Source organism: Ursus arctos, unplaced genomic scaffold (assembly GCF_023065955.2).
Source record: "Ursus arctos isolate Adak ecotype North America unplaced genomic scaffold, UrsArc2.0 scaffold_19, whole genome shotgun sequence".
NCBI classification, from domain to species: Eukaryota; Metazoa; Chordata; class Mammalia; order Carnivora; family Ursidae; genus Ursus; species Ursus arctos.
The window spans coordinates 56,254,289-56,274,847 of NW_026622863.1; the positions used below are offsets into that span (position 1 = coordinate 56,254,289).

At 45.6% G+C, this 20,559-nt stretch overlaps 1 pseudogene; it reads right to left on the reverse strand.

Annotated features, from left to right (window-relative positions):
• Positions 1–7,463: 7,463 nt before the first annotated feature.
• Positions 7,464–17,395, reverse strand: LOC113247296 (vomeronasal type-1 receptor 4-like; annotated as a pseudogene).
• Between the last annotated feature and the right edge of the window lie 3,164 nt (positions 17,396–20,559).

The following is a 20,559-nucleotide window of genomic DNA, read 5'->3' on the forward strand; positions in this document are numbered from 1 at the left end:
TTTTGCAGCCAAGAATAGGGCTCTCACTGATACCTAATTAGCCAGCACGTTGATGTTGGTCTTCCCAGCCTCCAGAACTGTGAAAACAGCTATTCTTTACCTAGTCTACATTCCTTTTTTATAACAGCTCAAACTGACTAAGACAGTATACAAACCAGCAACGAACAAGTGGAATTTGAAATTAATAACACGGTAACTTTCACTAGCACCAGAACAGCCCTTACACTTGGTATAAGTCTAACATAGTACGTACAGGATCTACATGAGGGAAGCTGCAGAGCTGATTAACAGAATCAAAGAACTAACTAAATGAAGAGCTTATCCACGTACATGCACAGGAAGACTCGATAGAAGGTGTCAGTTCTTCCCCAATCGACTTCCAGAGTCAACGCAATCCCAAACTAAATAGCGAGTTATTCTGTGGATATCAACAAATTGATCCTAAAGTTTATATGGATAGTCAAAAGACGCAAAGCAGCAAAAAAATATTGAAGGAAATGAACAAAGTCAGAGGACTCATATTACTTGATTTCAAGGCTTCCTATAAATATACAGTAATGAAAACAGTGTGGAACTGGCAAACAGACACATAAATTGATCAAAGGAACATAATGGAGAGCTCAGAAAAGGACTGTGGAAGGCAATTTAACTGTTTCTCACGAAACTAAACACACTCTTACCATATAATCTAGCACTCACATCCTTGGTATTTATACAAATGAGTTGAAAACTTGTATCCATGTAAAGCCCCGCACATGAATGTTTATAGGAACTTATGCATAACCGCCAAAACTTGGAAGCAACCAGGATGTGTTTTAGTACGTGAATGTTAAATAAGCTGTAATATATCCAGAAAACGGAATATTACTCGTTGCTAAAAAATGAACTATCAGGGGCGCCTGGGTGGCACAGCGGTTAAGCGTCTGCCTTCGGCTCAGGGCGTGATCCCGGCGTTATGGGATCGAGCCCCACATCAGGCTCCTCCACTATGAGCCTGCTTCTTCCTCTCCCACTCCCCCTGCTTGTGTTCCCTCTCTCGCTGGCTGTTCCTATCTCTGTCAAATAAACAAATAAAATCTTAAAAAAAAAAAATGAACTATCAAGCCAGGAAAAGACATGGAAGAACCTTAAAAGCATATTACTAAGTGAAAGAATCCGATCTGCAAAGGCTACATATTGTATGATTCTAAGTATATGACATTCTAGAAAAGTATGGACATGTACAACATTTGGACAGGAAAACTATGGATGGGCAAAACACTTTCCCATGTAAACCAGCTGGTCAACCACTCTGTTAATCTGACACATGAGCAAGGACCCGATTCTACCTGTGAGGAAACAAATGTGCGTTGCTCTCAGCTGCTACATTCACAGAAATCTATTACAGCAATGGTGGAAATGTAATACGCATAGAAACACGTTTAGGGAAAAATACTAAACAATGAACTACTCCACAGCTGATACCATTTTGATCTTCACATGTAACGTTTTCTTCAGTTTTAGGTTTGTCCTTCTCTAGGTGTGGTTTGTATCTGATACCTCACAAACCGTACACACACCCTGCATTAAGATTTTCTTTTTTTTTTTTAAGATTTTATTTATTCGAAAGAGATAGAGACAGCCAGCGAGAGAGGGAACACAAGCAGGGGGAGTGGGAGAGGAAGAAGCAGGCTCATAGCAGAGGAGCCCAAAGTGGGGCTCGATCCCAGAACGCCGGGATCACGCCCTGAGCCGAAGGCAGACGCTTAACCGCTGTGCCACCCAGGCACCCCTGCGTTAAGATTTTCTGCTCTAGGTTCCACAGGTTTACATATGTATGTCGGTCTGGACTTACATCCCATCCAGTCGGTTTCCTGAATCAGTCATCAATGAAGGACATATTGCCATGCTAATAAAGAGAGACCATATCACAGGCATTAAAATGCCACAAATTTTCCATGGAGATGATTAACTAATCCTCTCTATTGAAACACTCCCTGTTTATACATTCGTAGAGCTGAATGCCCTGCATCACACACTGTGTGGAACGTGGACCAGTGATCACGCTGATTTCTGCGCATGTGGACTATCTTGGCAGTTCTGAGACAAGGATTGCTGTGCCACCATGGTGGCACTTTGGCTGCTGACGCCTAACTACCGCTATCAACACAACAATTGTGCTCCTCTGGATTCATAATGCGAAGACTACTCCTCACTGGGATGTCGTTCTGGGGTGGGGTCTGTGGGGGTGATTGGATTTGGACGATGTCTTGAGCATGGAGCTCTCCCATTAAGATAACGGGCCACATAAGAAGAGACTAGAGCTCCCTCCCCCCACCACGTGAGGATACGGCATGAAGATGGCTGTCTCCAAACCAGGAAGAGGACCCTTGGGACACAGAAAATCTACTAGAAACTTGATCTTGGATCCTCCAACGTGGAGGTGGTTCTCCAAACAAAATAAAACTATCACGCGTAAACTAACACTAGACCGCCAATTCAGTAGACAGTGCACGTACACATTCTCCCCACTGATACAAGGAAGTCTTCTGTTTTTATAACTCTACAATCCAGTTGTGGTGCCCATTGTGTTTAATTGTCTTGACTCAAGTTCTCTTACACTAGATCTGTTGCCACTCCTTTGTGCTCAGGATAATGACAGTTTTGAACCATGTGCTCATTGTCTGCAGAATGACCTTCGCTATGGACTTGCTGAATATATCTGTCACCCTTAGACTCAGGTAGCACATTCTAGCAGAACTTCCCAACACAGATAATGGTGGCATTATCTTAATGCATCACTTCGGTGATACAACAGGAGTATTTTCTATTATTGTTGGAGGCTAAGACATGCACCAGGCCCTCCTGGCCCTCGGAGCAAGGATGGCAATTCTGACACCTGGGCACAGGCTTTCAGGACATGGCTTATCTTGTTAGTGGCTGGACCTGAGGCCCTGGGTTGCTATGTGGAAGTTGGGTCCTGAAAGCCATTTGCTTTGCTTCTGGCCACACACCAATCTCCCAGGCAACACTCAGGCCTCCTGCAGGCACCGGCCCAGCTCTGCCGTTCATATAACCCAACTCTGCAACATACCATCCCTCCTGACAGTGCCTGTTCTAGCAGAGGTGCTTTCTGCCCAAACCAGCACCAGTCCCAGCCCAAAGGTCTGGAAAATACTGAAAAACACAGAATCTGCAGCTGCAACCTGGCCCCTCCAGCCTAGGCCTCTGAACCACCTGCCCAGATCCTTTCACTACCCAAGCCCAGATTTCAGCTCCACGTGGAACTAGAACCGGAAGCACAAACCTGTCCTGCTAACATGGGCTACGCCCTCATGGGTCCCTGATTGCCCCCAACTCCATCTTTTCCTTCCAGCAACCCCTTGGCGCATGTGCACACGTGGTGTTCAGCATCCCCAGTTCCCGCCAGTGCCTGAATGCTGTGCCTCCTACAATTTAGATGCCTCTGAGGGCAGCACCTGGGCCTGGCACTGGACTCCCAAAATAAACAAATAAGGTATCCAGCAGTGCTTACTCCGAAACAGCCCTAACGGAGGACCCCGAGGCTTTGGCCCCACACATGCACCCCGACACAGAGCTATGGGCTCGGCCCTCAGCTGCACCCAGAGTCTGGCCCAGGTACATACTACTCGACCACTCTGGGGGTCTGGAAGCACTAACAAAGCACCGTTCTCTTGATTTCCTCCAAAATAACCGCCCAGGTGGAGAACATGCAGATGTAACCCAGCCTCTTCTCCAGGCGGGCTTCCTTAGACTCCTAACTTCCGCTGGGAAAGCTAGAGGTCACCACCTAACACCAAAGCCCACGCATGCACAGGGAGGCGGCAGCCACCCCCATATGCAGGGATCACATTCTCAGGCTTGCCCCAGGCCGACTAAGGATGCCACATCCCTCCGAAAACCTGCAGCTCCACTGACTGCCAACCAGGCATCTTCTGATGGGGTCCTCAGACTTTCCCTGTAGCAGCCCCTCCCTCCACCTGTCCTGGTTCAGTTCCTTCCCCATCATTTGCTGAATGCAAGAAAACCACAGCATGGGTGTTGAGAAGTGATGGTAATCTGTTAAGACGATCAAGAGTGCTCTCCTCGCTTTCTCTAGCTTAGTGCTGCTGAAAGGGGATTGGGAAGGTGCTGTGGAAAGGGCTCTGTGAGAGAAGCATCAGCACCACTGAGGACCCTGTTAAAAATATAAATTCACGGGCCCACCTCAGAAGAAAGGCTGTTGGATTTCTGGGATTCTGCAGAACAGGCCACAGACATGTGTTATCCTTCAAATAAGGGGAGGTATGACCTTGAAAGGGGTTCAGAGATCCTGAGGGCTGGCATGGTAACCACATGCCAGGTTGCCATTACCGTGGGCTTTGGGGACAGGGCTGCTGCCCAGGGCATTGGGAGGAGACATGCAACCCAGGTTGTTGGGGGATCACCAATCCTCCGTAGGTCTGGGCAGACATGGCTGCCATTGCTGTGGGCCCAGAAGACAGAACATCCAGCAAGGAGGGTAATAGTTGATCCCTACAACGTAATGGAATTTGCCAGGCTTTCTAGGGCCACACAACTTGCATCTTCTTCTTAATTTCTCCTTTTGGAATGGGAATGTCTATCTATGCCTATCCTACCACGGTTTTTTGGAAGCAGAGAATTTGTGATCCTTTCAAAGGATCACAGCTGGATGGGAATTTTGCCTCAAACTGAATCACATCTGGAGTTCTACCCACACTTGATTCAGATCAAATTTAAAGGAGATTCGGGCCTTTCACTTGAAGCTGGAAAGGGTTAAGACCTCAGGGCTGTCAGGATCGGAGTAAAGGTATTGTGCAAGTGAGAACAATGTAAATTTTGGAAACCCAAAGGGCTGAGTGTTATGCGTTGAACGGTGTCCACCCACCAAATTCATATGCGGTGAAAGATTAGCCCCAAGAACTTCACCATAAGAATGTATTGGGAGATAGGACCTTTAAAGGAGTGATTAAATTTAAATTAGGCCAACTGGGTGATCCTTAAACCAATGACTGGTATCCTCATGATGAAAGAGAATTTGGACATACAGAGAAACACCCGAATCTGTGTGGAACCAGAGGAAAAACCTTGGAGGAAAAAGTGAAAAGGTGGCCACCTGCAAGCCAAAGAGGGAGACCTCAGGAGAAACCAAACCTGTCTTTACTTTGACCTCGAATCCTAGGCTGCGGCATCCCATAGAGCAACACCTGGAAAACATCACATGTTGGCCAGGAAGCAGAAGCAGGAGAGGGGAAAGCCCAGTCGGAGCCTTTATTGCAGTGTTTTGAGGAAAGACAAGGCAGGGCAGGATGAACAACCTAGAACCGGCGAGTGGGCCCTGGCTGTCCCTGATTGTCTGGTACCTGGTCCTGGGTTGATTTTGGGCAGTGGAAATATTGGCTTAGTGTGTCAGACCTTGAAAAAGAGATGTTGGGGGGGTTTGGACTCTTTTCGTAAGTCTGCATAAAAAGGGGGGTGCCCTTGTAAAGCCCTCTCCTATCTGTATGAACTGGTTAGTCATGGGAGAGGCAGCCTCTCGCTCACAAGCAAGGTCACAAATGTCAGAGCACCAAGAATACAGAAAATAAAGTAAATGGAATAGGCCCTGTGATGAACAGATTCCAAATACAGGAACACAAAGTCAGATTTAAAAAAAACCACAATTAGAACAGAGCATTTGTCAGAAAAGAAAACAGGTACTGTGGGACCTTCTTTCCTGTTCTGAACAATTTCTCCCCTCCTCTCTTTCCTGCAGCTCTATCCCCAGACTGGATGTGCGATTCTAGGTCCCCAGTGAAGCCATGGGCTGACATGAGACAGAGAGAGACAGATCCTATAGAGAGGGGAAATCTCTGGCTCTCGGAGGTGGCCTTTTGGATGCTGGAGGTAGCACTCATCACTGTCCCCGGCTCGAGGTAAGAGGGAGGCTTCTGGTCACTGATGAGTCTGTCTGTGGTCTCTCCCTTGCCCTGGAGCCCCTGCTGAGCTGTCCTCCTCCGATGTCTGCAGTTCAAGTGTGCACTTGCTTCTTCCCTAAGACTGGCCAAGGGCTGTCTGGCTCTCCTAGGTTTCACTATCCCTACTGTTCACAATGAGAGCTCTGGCTGTGAGTGGATTTGGACTTCTTCAGAGGCTGACTCTGACATGGCTTTTTGAAAAGGAATTTCCAGTCTTTGCTCTCCTGGAGTGAAGTCACTGATACATATGCCCGAGCTTGCCCTTTCCACCGCAGGAATGGATTATTTTGTGCTCAAATATTTCTGCTTTATGTTTGAAAGGATCGTGGAAACTCTTCCCTCTGGAATGGGGGATCCTAGCTCTGCATTCTGTCCTTAATATCATCCTGATTTCAATCTTGTACAATCATCTGTCCCTTCAATTGGGACTGAATTCTCATCCTGAAACTTTGGAGCCTTTGGGGTACTGGGATCCAACTACACGGGGTGTTCCCTCAGCCCTCCACAGGGCTCTAACAGCACCTGCGATGCTAGCAGGTTTCTACCCAACACGGTCTGGAGACGAGCCAGTGTGACATTAAAAGCCGAGCTGCTGAGGAGGGCACTGTAGTGGAACCACTTTCAACTGGTGCTGGGACTCTCCCTCCAGATTTAGCTTCAACTCGCCATCGAACCAGCTTGTGGGGCACCCAGGAGGCTCAGTCAGTTAAGTGTCTGCCTTCAGCTCAGGTCATGATCTCGGGATCCTGGCATCAAGTCCCACGTCCAGGTCCCTGCTCAGTGGGGAGTCTGCTTCACCGTCTCCCTCTGCCATGCCTCCCCCTCCCTGCTTGTGTTCTTTCTAATAAATAAATAAAATCTTAAAAAAAAAACACAGCTTGTTAAAAATAAATTTCCTATTACACTGGCAACCAGCATTCATGGTGGAGCAGAGTATGGTGTGGTTACTGGAGCCCTTAGTGGCTCCTGATACCCATGTACCTTCTGAAGGGTTTCCACGTCTTAGATCTTCTCTTAATGTTAGCTAAGGGTCAGGGCACCTCTCAGCCTTAACTTCTTCCCTGAACTTCTAAAATTCTTGTTGCCTTAGGTGTTGCTATTCCTTAGCTAGAGTCTGTTGTTCCCTGTACGGGAAACAAATCTGTCCTCTCCCCGAAACGCAACAGTCTCCCTACAATCTAAGGCTTTTTTTTTATAGAACATTGATGAACTACAGTCCACAATAAAAGCTGCCCATGCCATTGCCCGGAAGACCTGCACATGCATAGGAATCCATGCAGAACTGCCTCCCAGCAGGCTCCAGCCCTCGCTACCTGACTGTATTCACGCTTACGGGATACGCCCACGAGTACACTGCTGGGAAACCACTCGGGTTCACCTCACTGTGGAGCCAGCATCAAATCCACTCAATTTCACTCAAAAACCATTTGATTAAACTACTGTTTTCAGGATGCTAGGCATCAGAATGAGGCCAAGCTGCTGTATTCACCTCCACTCTGCCCACGTGTCCCATGCTGACGTGGCCGACGACACACCAACATGCCTCAGTGTCCTCCTTTGAATGGCATGTGGCTCCTCCTTACACTCACGGTTGACTTTTCCAGAATGACGGATGAATTAACAACAGGATACTGTACAAAAACATACAACCTATTTTTTTCTGGTATGATTAAAGGATTTTACGTTCCTTATCCAGGAAAAGCAGAGCCTGCGTATAGTCAAGTCTTGCCTCATGAACAGAAAGGGGCTGACATCTGGATAACACACAGAAATCACTGCGGTGGTGTTCACCAGCCACCATCTGGGATTATAAGAGCAACACATGCATGAAAGATGGAGGAGAGGAAGTAAAAAGACACAAAGGTGGTCACCAGGCCAAGGATGCTCTGGGTGGCTCTGGACTCAGCAGAGGGTCTGGGGGAGACGTTATTAGGCCTGTGAACGTGCTGGACCCGCTGCCTATGCCTGTGCAGGATGAAAACCATGGAGCCACTGGCCCAGATCATGAGCCCAGAAAATAAAAATTCGGAGATTATCATCAACAGGGCATAGAGCGGGGCTGTGACTGTCTCATGAGCTACAGTGAAACGGTACCGTAAATCTCCTTTGTGATGTTCCTCATGCTCCATTTATCAGACACATGTAACAAATACACATGAAAAATTAAATTTACAAACATGTGCATGATCCAGCAGAGGGAGATGGAGAAGCCAACATACTCTGGGGCTTTCACTTTAAGATCCTTCCAACGGGAGTTCATGGGGCTGATCATGATGGTCTGGAACACTCTCAAGAGGCAGGTGGTGCTAATGGACACTCCCCTGCTCACCCTCCGAACATACAAAAGAAGTCTGCATCCTGTTAAGCTTTGCCTGAATCTGTTCCAACCCACAGAATCCCTTCTCCAGATGTGAACACTTACTCAGACGTCCTTCCTTACAGGCTCGGACTCTCAGGCTGGAATAGAAAATACTCACTGGACTCCTTCTGGAGGAAGGATGGGGCTCGGTGTGAAGGTCACGGCAGCCAGTACATGTAAGGGAGGGCGGCAGCCAGACCCTGAGAGAAGGCTTTCCCTCCCCTCCCCTCAGGATTGCAATTATCATTTCACATGTGGTGGCAATGACAGCGGAGGCTTCAGTAGCTGATGGTATTTCTGAAAAACTTTCTCCCACTGCTAATTACCAAAACCAATTACAAGTTTGTGAGTATCTCCAAAGAGACTGTTGTCTAGTTTAAGACAGGCTCCTACTTTTTCATGATCCCTGATGGCAGATAGGGTCTCACATGGAAGGGGCAGTAAATACTGAAGGGGCTGGCAGTGAGACGTGTGTGTCTCGCAGGTGTCCCTGATTCCCTGAGAAGTTCTTCCACTAAAAATCTAGTTCATTCTTAGTTCAGTCTGCTAAGCTGCATCGTTACTTAAGAATTTAGAAAATACGTGGAATCAGACAGGGTCCAACAAGAATTTCTAATGAGATAAAAGGGAGAACGCGCCAGTAATTTTTTTAAAGATTTAATTTAATTTATCTATTTATTTGAGACAGAGAGAGAGAAAGCAAACGGGGAAGAGCAGAAGGAAGAGAAGCAGACTATGTGCTGAGCTCGATCTTGTGACCCTGAGATCATGACCTGAGCTAAAATCAAGAGTTGGACACTTAACTGACTGAGCCAACCAGGCGCTCCAGAACATACCAACAATTTATGTTAGAAATCATGGTAGGGCGCCTGGGTGGCACAGCGGTTAAGCGTCTGCCTTCGGCTCAGGGCGTGATCCCGGTGTTATGGGATCGAGCCCCACATCAGGCTCCTCCGCTATGAGCCTGCTTCTTCCTCTCCCACTTCCCCTGCTTGTGTTCCCTCTCTCGCTGGCTGTCTCTCTCTCTGTTGAATAAATAAATAAAATCCTAAAAAAAAAAAAAAAAGAAATCATGGTAATCATTTTTCTAACTGCATGCAAATTAAACTGGAAATGACATGCAAATATCCTAGCAAGTGAGTTTACTAACGTTGACCCTAGCAATGATAGAAGTCTAAAATAGTATCCTCATGAGAAAGAGTGATGTTCGTGTCCCTCAGAAATAAAAGTAACAGGATTCGATGATTCAACAAGCAGATTCTGCCATTCTTCTAACGATCAGAGAAGCCAATCACTCTCTCTCAAGTCAACAGCACTGAGCGGTTACCAGAGGTCCTTACACTTACCTTTGCTACTTTTCAATAGGGAGCCCTTGCTGCCCATTTAATTAATGAAGATATATAACATTTATGAGCCAAAAGTCACTGCTATGGCTTTACCAACAGACAAATACGATCTCAACAAGGTCCACTATCCATCTCCCTGTGAGGGTTTTTCTTTTTCTTTTTTTTTTTTTAAAGATTTTATTTATTTATTCAACAGAGATAGAGACAGCCAGCGAGAGAGGGAACACAAGCAGGGGAAGTGGGAGAGGAAGAAGCAGGCTCATAGCAGAGGAGCCCGATGTGGGACTCTATCCCATAACGCCGGGATCACGCCCTGAGCCAAAGGCAGACGCTTAACGACTGAGCCACCCAGGCGCCCCACCCCTGTGAGGGTTTTTCATCCATGTGAGAAGTTGGAGGAACCACAGTCCACCTAGCACCACACCTAGTTCTTTTTTTTTTTTTAACTTAAATTCAATTTAGTTAACAGACAGACCTCTTAAATTTTGCTAAATTTTCCCTATATCCCCCCTACTCATCAGAGATAGAACTTAGTGATTCATTAGTTGCCTATAACAGCCAGTGCTCATTACATCAAGTGCCCTCCTTAATGCCCATCACCCAATTACCCCATTCCCCTACCCACCACCCCTCCAGCCACCCTCAGTTTGTTTCCTATAGATAAGAGTCTCTTAATGGCTTACCTCCCTCTCTGTTTTCATCTTATTTTCCTTCCCTTCCCCTATGTTCATCTGTTTTGTTTCTTAAAATCCACATGAGTGAAATCTTATGGTGTTTGTCTTTCTCTGACTTACTTCGCTTAGCTTAATACCCTCTAGTTCCATCCATGTTGTTGCAAATGGCAAGATTTAGGGGATTTTTGATGGCTGAGTAATATTCCATTCTGTATGTATATACCACATCATCCTTACCCATTCATCTGTCCATGGACATCTGGGCTCTTTCCATAGTTTGGCTCTTGTGGATATTACTGCTATAAACATTGGGGTGCATGTGCCCCTCTGAATCACTATATTTGTAGCCTCTGGATAAATACCCAGTAGTGCTACTGCTGGGTGATAGAGTAGTTCTCTTTTTAACTTCTTGAGGAACCTCCATACTGTCTTCCACAGTGGATGTAGCGGTTTGCATTCCCACCAACAGTATAAGAGGGTTCCCCTTTCTTCACATCTTCACCAACACCTGTTGTTTCCCGGGTTGTTAATTTTAGCCGACCGGACCACATCTTTTTTTTTTTTTTTAATGTTCAATGGGACCACATCGACTTCTGATACCAACTCAAGTTCAGGGTTCCTAAAACCACGCACAGTTTTCAGAATTCTCCAGGACTCACAGAAGTCACTGAGAGCTGTTGTACTCACCACTATGGTTTATTAATCTGCATCTGAAAGGACAGGATACAGATTAATACCAGACAGGGAAGAAGTGTATGGGGTAGAGTCCAGGAAAAGTATGAAAGCAGAGTTCCAGTGTCCCCTCTATGAAGTGACGGATGTTTTACTCTCCAGACACCAATATTTGACAATCCTCATAGCATACTGCCACCAGGGATGTTCACCCAAACCTAGGTGCTTACGCTTTTTACTGGAGTTCAATCATGTACTGACTGGATAGCTGGTGTTTATTCTCCTGTTTTAGGGAAGTCCGGCTGTTATCTCTCGTGTTCAGCCCCTCCAGAAGCGGATCTAATGCTGCATGGCCCAAGGTCCCATCATAACTCATTACCAGACTGTCTGGTGGCCATGCCCTGAGATAAACAAAGGCAATACTATGAGCATGACAGTCCAAGGGGTGGAGATTATCTTCTAGGGTGCAATGGTAAACGACAGACCTCTGTTAAATTTTGCTAAAATTTCCCTATATCCCCCCTACTCAACCAATATCTTAGTATAGGAATAGACCCATATGGCTGTCAACTCATTCTGCAAACACAAGAACATGCATGTAAATGTTGACACACTCATGCACACGCGCACATACACACACACACAGTACACACACTCATGACTCAAACACACAGAAATACACACTCACATACAGTCCTTCCCATTCTGGCATATACAGACTCACACCCACAAAACTCATGCGCACCGACCACACACAGACTCACACTCACATTGATACACACTTGCAATGCACACCCGAACACTACTGTCCTACTTATTTTCACAAAAATCCTCATAAAGTCACCAGGTGTATGCTTCTCAGAAAAATGTCTGCATCAAGTCATTCTTTTCACGTGTCCAAGACTGTAAATGCAAGAAAGAGGAGCCATGTCTGCAACTGCACTATTCCAACTGCACATCCCAGGAACACATTTTCAATGCGCAGCATTTCAGAACTTCTCTGAGCTCTGGCTCTGGCAATGCAGGGTGTGGTGAAAAATTTGGTGGCGAATGGCAGTTCATGAGTCGTCACACAGCAGGAGAACACAGGCAGAGGGGAAGAGTGCAAAGGATGGCATAAACCACAGAAACTTATTTCCTCAGAGTTTTTAGGTGACAAATCCAAGATCTAGGTGTCACCAGGCTGGTTTCTTCTGAGGCCTCTCTCCTTCCTTGAACATGGCCACCTTCTCCCTGTGTGTTGTTCACACGGCCTTTTTCTGGCCTTGTACATCTGCGTTGCTGCTGTTTCCTAACTTCCTCTTCTTGTAAGGACACCAGTCATACTGTATTAAGGTGCCCTGCAACGGCCTCATTTTTAACCTAATCATCTCTTTGAAGGCCTCATCTCCACACTCTGATGTTGTAGGTATTAGGGCTATGAAATATGAATTCTGGGATACACAATTCAATTCCTAACAGGAATACAGAGAGTGGGAGGTGAGAGAGTATGCAAGATAAAAAGGCACACAGGGCTTAAAGGGTGCGCTATGTTTCAAGTGCACTGCAGGGCTTAAGGACACAAGGGGACAATGTGCACGGAAGTTAAGGGTGTAACACACAGATATTAGTTTGGGGGCCTAAGGGCACGCTGGTCATAAGAACAAGGGGAAAAATGGGGAAGGCAGATCATCAGCGATAGTAAGGGGAAGGGTGGGAAAGCCCAGGACAATTCATGTCCATGTGGGCTTAGAGAACAGAAGGGAGGAAACGTACATTTTGTAGGATTTAAAGGTTAGTTGACGGTGGGACACAACACTACAACACGTGGACAGATGAAAGCAGAACTCTTTATTACTAACAGCTCCAAAGAGGAGGGGATGCCAGGCAGCGCCACACTGTGGGGAGGGGACTGTACGTGGGGGCAGGGTAACAGCAAGCTAGAGCTACAGCAGCAGTTTATGTGTGGACACAGAGTGAGGGGAGCTAATTCCCTAGAGTTCCCACTGAACTGGCTGGTTTGATACATTTCACAGGTTCCAGAACGTAAAGCTGTCCCTCGTTGTCTGGTACCTCACCCTGGGTGGTCACACCTGCTGCAAAGTGGCTCAGCTTGTGTGAGCCCAGTGAGGGAAATGGTTAGGGCGTGGGTTGGTCAGCTGCTTAACAGGGGGAACTGACTGCTTTGTAGCTGGAACCTTGAAATAGCATCGATATGAAAGACAACAACAAATATGTGATGACACTATGTTCTTGGAGTATAGATATGGTGGACATGGTTAGTGGTCCAGGACAAAGATTGAGGGTGGAAGGGGAGCTGAAACCTCGCTGGGGGGATAATGGTGTTAGGGAAACACAACGGGTGTGGGTGATGAAGTCAGCTGGGAAGACAGTGGGAATGAAAAGACTAAGGGCAACACCTCAGAGGCAAAGGTTATAAGCATCTTCTATTATCACTGATTAAGTTTTCTCACTTGGTTATGATGCCATCTACTAGACCTGTTCGTTTTCAAGGTGCTTTTGCCCTGCTTCATTAATAAGTAATTGCTGGAGTAATACATTTTTTATTTTTTAAAAGATTTTATTTGAGAGGAAGTGAGAGCCCGTGTGCAAGTAGGGAGAGGGACAGAGGGGGAGAGAGGATCCCAAAAGACTCAAAGCTGAGTGTGGACCCTGACTTGGGGCTTGATCTCATGACTCTGAGATCGTGACCTGACCGGAAACCAAGAGTTGGAGCTTAATGGACTGAGTCACCCAGGTGTCCCTGGAGTGATAATTTTGACATTGTTTGAACAACTTACCTCTCATCTAAGTATTTTAGCATCTACTGATGATTTTTATTTGAGTCAGTTATCAGATGATGGTTGCAACATTCTACTACCTTTTTTTCAAGTTTTTAATTAAATTCCAGTTAGTTAACATGCATTGCAATATTGGTTTCAGGAACAGAATTCATCATCAAACCAAGTGCCCTCAGGGCACCTGGGTGGCTCAGTAGGTTAAGCGTCTGCCTTTGGTTCAGGTCATGATCCCGGAGTCCTGAGATCAAGCCCCACATCCGGCTCTCTGCTCAGCAGGGAGCCTGCTTCTCCATCTCCCTCTGCCTGCCACTCTGCCTACTCGTGTACTCTATCAAATAAAAAAACAAAAACATAAAACAAAATAAAAAAACAAGTGCCCTCTTTAATACTCATCACCCATCTAGTCCATCCCCCACCCACCTCCCTCCATCAACCCTGTTTGTTCTCTATCTTTAAGAGTCTCTTGTGGCTGTTTCACGCTCTCCCTTTTTTCTTTTCCCCCTTCCTATATGTTCATCTGTTTTCTTTCTTAAATTCCACATATGAGTGAAATCAGATGGTATTTTTCTTTCTCTTTTTTCATTTAGCATAATACACTCTAGCTCTATCCATGTCATTATAAATGGCAAGATTTCATTCTTTTTTATGGCTGAGTGACATGCCATTGTATATATTTACCACATCTTCTTTATCCATTCATCAACTGATAGACATTTGGTCCCTTTCTGTAATTTGGCTATTGTTGATAATGCTGCTATAAACGTAGGGGTGCATATATCCCTTGCAATCGCTATTTTTGTATCCTTTGGGTAAATATCTAGAAGTGCAATTGCTTGATCATAAGGTAGTTCTATTTTTAGCTTTTTGAGGAACCACCACACTGTTCTCCAGAGTGACTGCACCAGTTTGCATTCCCAGCAGAGTAAGAGGGCTCCCCTTTCTATGCTTCCTAACCAACACTTGCTGTTTCACGTGTTGTAAATTTTAGTCATTCTTACAGGTGTGAGGTGATAACTCATTGTCATTTTCATTGTATTTCCCTGATGTTGAGTGATGTTGAGCATCTTTTCATGTGTCTGTTAGTCATGTGTATGTCTTCTTTGGAAAAATGTCTACCCATGTCTTCTGCCCATTTTTTAACTGGATTACTTGTGTTTTAGTTGTTGAGTTCGATAAGTCCTATACAAATTTTTTGGATACTAACCCTTACCGGATAGGTCATTTGCAAACTCTTCTCACATTCTGAAGGTTGCCTTTTAGTTTTATTGATTGGCTCCTTTGCTGTGCAGAAGCATTTTATCTTGATGAAGTTCCAGTAGTTTATTTTTGCTTTTGTTTCCCTTGCCTCTAGCAAGGTATCTAATAAGAAGTTGCTATGGGCAAGGTCAAAGAGGTTACTGCCTGTGTGCTCCCATAGGATTTCAATGGTTTCCTGTCTCACATTTAGGTCTTTCAACCATTTTGAATTTATTTTTGTGTATGCTGTAAGAAAGTGGTCCAGTTTCGTTCTTTGGCATGTTGCTCTCCAGTTTTCTCAACACCATTTATTGAAGAGGCTGTCTTTTTCCCATTGAATACCCTTTCTTGCTTTGGTGAAGATTAGTTGACCATGTAGTTGTGGGTTAATTTCTGGGTTGTTTTTCTGCCCCATTGATCTATGTGTGTGTGTTTGTGCCAGTACCATACAGTCTTGATCACTATAGCTTTGTAATATAACTTGAAGTTTGGAATAGTGATGCCCCCAGCTTTTGTTTGGTTTGGTTTTTCAAGATTGGTTTGGCTATTCAGGGTCTTTTGTGGATCCATACAAATTTGAGGATTGATTGTTCTAGCTCTGTGAAAAACGCTGATGGTATTTTGATAGGGTTTGCATTAAATGTGTAGATTGCTTTCAGTAATATAAAATTTTAACAATAATTATTCTTCCAATCCATGAACATGGAATGCTTTTCCATTTCTTTGAGTCATCTTCAACTTCTTTTATCAGTGTTTCACAGTTTTCAGAGTACAGATCTTTTACCTTTTCAGTTAGGTTTATTCCTAGGTATCTTACGGTTTTCGGTGCTATTGTAAATGGGATCAATCCCTTAACTTCTTTTCCTGGTGCTTCAATGTTGGTATAGAGAAATACAACTTCTCTATGTTGATTTTGTCTTCTGTGACTTTAGTGAATTCGTGTATTGGTTCTAGCAATTTCTTAGTGGAGTCTTTTCAGTTTTCTATAGAGTATCATGTCATCTGCCAATAGGGAAGTTTGGCTTATTCCTTGCCACTTTGGATGCCTTTTATTTCTCTTTGTTCTCTGATGCTAAGACAGGACTTCCAGTACTATGTTAAATCAGTGGTGAGAGTAGACATTCCTGTATTGCTCCTGAATGTAGAGGAAAGGCTCTCAGTTTTTGCCCATGAGGATGATATTAGCTGTGGGTTTTTCTGTATATGGCCTTTATGATATAGAGGCATGTTCCCTCTATCCCTACTTTGTTGGGGTTTTTATCAAGAATGGATATTGTAGGGGCGCCTGGGTGGCGCAGTCGTTAAGCGTCTGCCTTTGGCTCAGGGCGTGATCCCAGCGTTCTGGGATCAAGCCCCACATCAGGCTCCTCTGCTGGGAGCCTGATTCTTCCTCTCCCACTCCCCCTGCTTGTGTTCTCTCTCTCGCTGGCTGTCTCCGTCAAATAAATAAATAAAATCTTAAAAAAAAAAAAAAGAATGGATATTGTACTTTGTCAAATGCCTCTTCTGCATCTGTTGAGAGGATCATATGGTTCTTAATCCCTCTTTTACTAATGTGGTGTATCATGTTGACTTGTGATATTGAACCACCCTTGCAGTGACCCTCCCACTGCCTTTATATGTGTATTACTTAGCAATCTTGTGTAAAGGAGAGGTTTCCTTTTTCCCTTCCCTATGTCTATTATCACAGTAGACACAATTCAAGATTTCCTTCCTCTTTGCAGTGACATATTACTATATATATTTTTTGCTGCGCAAATTATTCCAAATTTGTCCGCTGGAGGTTCTTCACCCTGGCTACATCCCATCGAGTGTTGTTTGTTATCACAAGTTAAAATATACAGAACATAAAATGCACCACCATTTCAGAGTGTACAACACATTAGCATTTCACACATTCACAATGTTGTACAACCATCACCACTACCTACTTCATCATCCTACACAGAAAACTAGCACCATTAAGCAATACAGATGACCCCTGAACAACCCTAGTCTGAAGGACGCCAGTCCACTCACATGTGGAATTTTTAGAGATCAATACTGTAAACTATTTTCTCGTATAATTTTAACATTTTCTTTTCTCTAGCTTACTTTATCATAAGAATACACACAGACTACAATACACTGAACATATAGTATGTGTTAACCGACTGTTATCTGTAAGGCTTCTGATCAACAGTAGGTATTAGTAGTTAAGTGTCTGGGGAGTCAAAACTTATATGCAGGTTTTGACTGAAAAAGGGATGGGCACCCCAACCCCCATTTTGTTCCAGGGGCAGCTGTAATCTCCATTTCCTCCTGCTCCCATATCCCAGCAATGACTGCCTTTCTTTATTTTCTGAATCAACACATTGAAGACTCACCTCATATTCTCCCTTCCCTAGCCTATATTAGGGACCACTTCTTCAAGGAATCGAGTGTTTTTATGTAGACTGATTTTTTTGGTTTTGTTTTTATTAAGACTTTAGTTAACATACAGAACAATATTAGTTACTGGAGGAGAATTTAGTGATTCATCATTACATATGACACCTGGTGCTGATCACAAGTGCCCTCTTTAATACCTATCACCCATCTAGCCCTTCCCCCACCCATGTCCCTTCATCCACCCTCAGTCCGTTCTCTATCATTAGAGTCTCTCGTGGCTTGTTTCTCTCTCTACTTTTCTTTTCTCCTTCCCACATGTTCATCTGTTTCCCTTCTTAGATTCCACATATGAATGAGATCATATGGTATTTGTCCTTCTCTGACTAGAGGTCTGGCATCCATGCACAGGCTGTTAGCTCGGGTCTACTCCAGCAGCGTCTGTACCTGAGCAGTGGGACTTGATACATGGAGGATGAGTGCAAAAGCAGTGTGCTTTGTGTGCAGCCAACACTTGCGCCCCAAGTGGACAGTGAGGCAGTCTGTGTGCAGCCAACACTGTGCCCTACCTGGACAGTCGGGAGACTCAGCCCCACAACCAGGCTGCAGATGGGAAGGCTTCCCAACAGTGCTGGTCCTGCTTACATGCAACCTCTCCTACCTCACAACTGCGCCCAGGTCTCCCGGCCCACCCTGCCCTTGTCAGGACCAGGATCTGTAGTTCACACCTGATCCCCCCCACATCTGGACCCCTCGACCAGACCTCTCCACCACCTGCAAGACCCAGTTCTTCCCCAAGTCCACAGATCAGGGCTTAGACTGCACTCTCCGTGCAAACACAATCTGAAGCACAAACCCTTTTTCCTCTGCCCCTTCCCCTGCCCTCTCTCTCTCTAGTAAATAAATAAAACCTAAAAATAAAGAAATAAATAAATGAAGCACAAACCCTTCTTCTCACTACCACGTGTTCTGCCCTCTCCAGGCGGGTCCCAGACTTCCCTCATTCCCACTTCCTTCCAGCCCAGGACCTTGCGCATGCGCTCCAATGGGGCACACTGTGTATGACCCCCTCGCCCCACCCCCGGGACCTGAAATCAGTGTCCCCTAAAATCTGAATGCCCTCGAGGGCGGCACCAGAGTCGTGGGACTCGTTACTGAATACACGCGGTTAAAGGCGCCACCAGACTCTAGTCCAAAACACTCCCTCTCACAGGACACTCACACCTGCCTGTCGCGTGCATGCAGGCTCCGGAGCAGCTGTGAGCTCTGAGCTGAGTTGCCCGCAGCACGCAGTCCCCCTCCTCCTTGGGCCCGCAAGCACTACCACACCAGTGTCAGCCCACATTCCCTGGCAACTAACCTTGCAGAAGGAAGATCCGCCGCTCTAAATCGGTCCTTCAGCCGGAAGAGAGAAGGGCGTGTGTGGGCGCGAAGCCACCTGGGAAAACGCGAGGGTCACCTGACCCTGGTCCCAAGTGCGCAGGCGCCGGGAGGCAGTAGCCACACCCACATGCCGAAACTCGCCCCGCCCCCCAGCTCGCGCTTGCACAGAGGCCGCCCACGAAGGCCCGCCCCGCCCAGAACCTGGCGTCTTCAACGGCGCACCCAACCTTGGCTGATGGGGTCCTCAGACTTTTCGTTATAGCAGTCCCTCGCTGCCCACAGGAATCACCAGTCCTGGTTCCGTTGCTTCCCCTTCATTCGCTAATTGCAAGGAACCTGCAGTATGTTGAGATGTGATTGTAGCGTGTAGAGGATCAGGTGTGCCCTGCTTTTTTCTCTAGTGCTACCGAAAGAGGGACTGGTGTTGGGCGGATGCTGTGGAAACACGGTTCTGGGGGGAGAAGCATCAGCACCCCCAGAGAGTGTTGAAAAGGCTCATTCATGGGCCCCGCCGCAGCTGTATCTCAATTTCTTAGAGTGGGGTTCTCCAGTAGATTGGGTTTCAACAGGAATTCAGGAGATGCACAAACACACTATTTTGAGAGGCAATGTCTGGTCAAGTTGTCCTCAAGCCTGGATTCCCGTTAGGATCACCTGGGAGATCTTTGCAGAACGACCATCTCCTGCGCCCAGTTCCTGCTCATAGATGGCCATCTTACCCCGTGTACTTTCATGGTGGAAGGGGCTCTTTGGGGTCACTTTTACAAGGTGAATGTTTTCATTCACAAGAGCTCATCCTTATCACTTATGCATCTCCCCAAGCCGCCTCTCCAAATGTCATCACACTGGCGGTTAGATTTCACCATGTGATTTGGGGGTGGGGAGGAATAAATATGTAGTCTCTTATATTGATATAAAACCTTAGCAGATGTTTAACAAGATACACATTTTTATTTATTTTTTTATTATGTTCAGTTAGCCAGAGTATAGTACATCATTAGTTTTTGATGTAGTGTTCAATGATTCACCCCTCCCTTCTATAAACCTCAATTTGTTTCCCGGAGTCCAGAGTCTCTCATGGTTTGTCTCCCTCTCTGATTTCTTCCCATTCAGTTTTCCCTCCCTACCCCTGTGGTCCTCCATGCTATTCCTTATGTTCCACATATGAGTGAAACCATATGATAATTTCCTTTCTCTCCTTGACTTATTTCACTTAGCATCATCTCCTTCAGTTCCATCCATGTCGATGCAAATGGTGGGATATTACTCAGGCATCAGGAAGGATGAATACACATTTATTTTCTAAAAGTTCTTACATCAAAAACATGGGGGACCAAAAGCATGCTGGTTACTCTGTTCAGAGTGTCACCTTCTGAAATCAAGGTGTCAATCAGCCTGGGCTTCCATCTCCAGAGCCTGGGGAAGAATTCACTTCCATAATCTTTTAGGTTGTTGGCACAGTTCATTTCCTTCTTATGGTTTCCACATGCGCCTCCACCTACACTTCAGCTTCAAAGACAGGACTAGTCTGTTCAATCCCTCTTATGCTTCAAATCTCTGATTTCTTCTTCTGTTGAATCTCTCTGGCTTCTCTCTTTTGAGGCCTCATAGAATTACTCTGGATCCACCACATTATCTGGGATAACATCTCTTTATAAGGTCAGCGCATTAGTAACCTTAAGCCCCCCAAATTCCTTTCACTTGGTAGCATAACTAAGCCAAGAGAGAAACCCCCAAATTGCAGATCTGGCCATTGTGTTATATCAGTAGAATTTTTGCAATGAA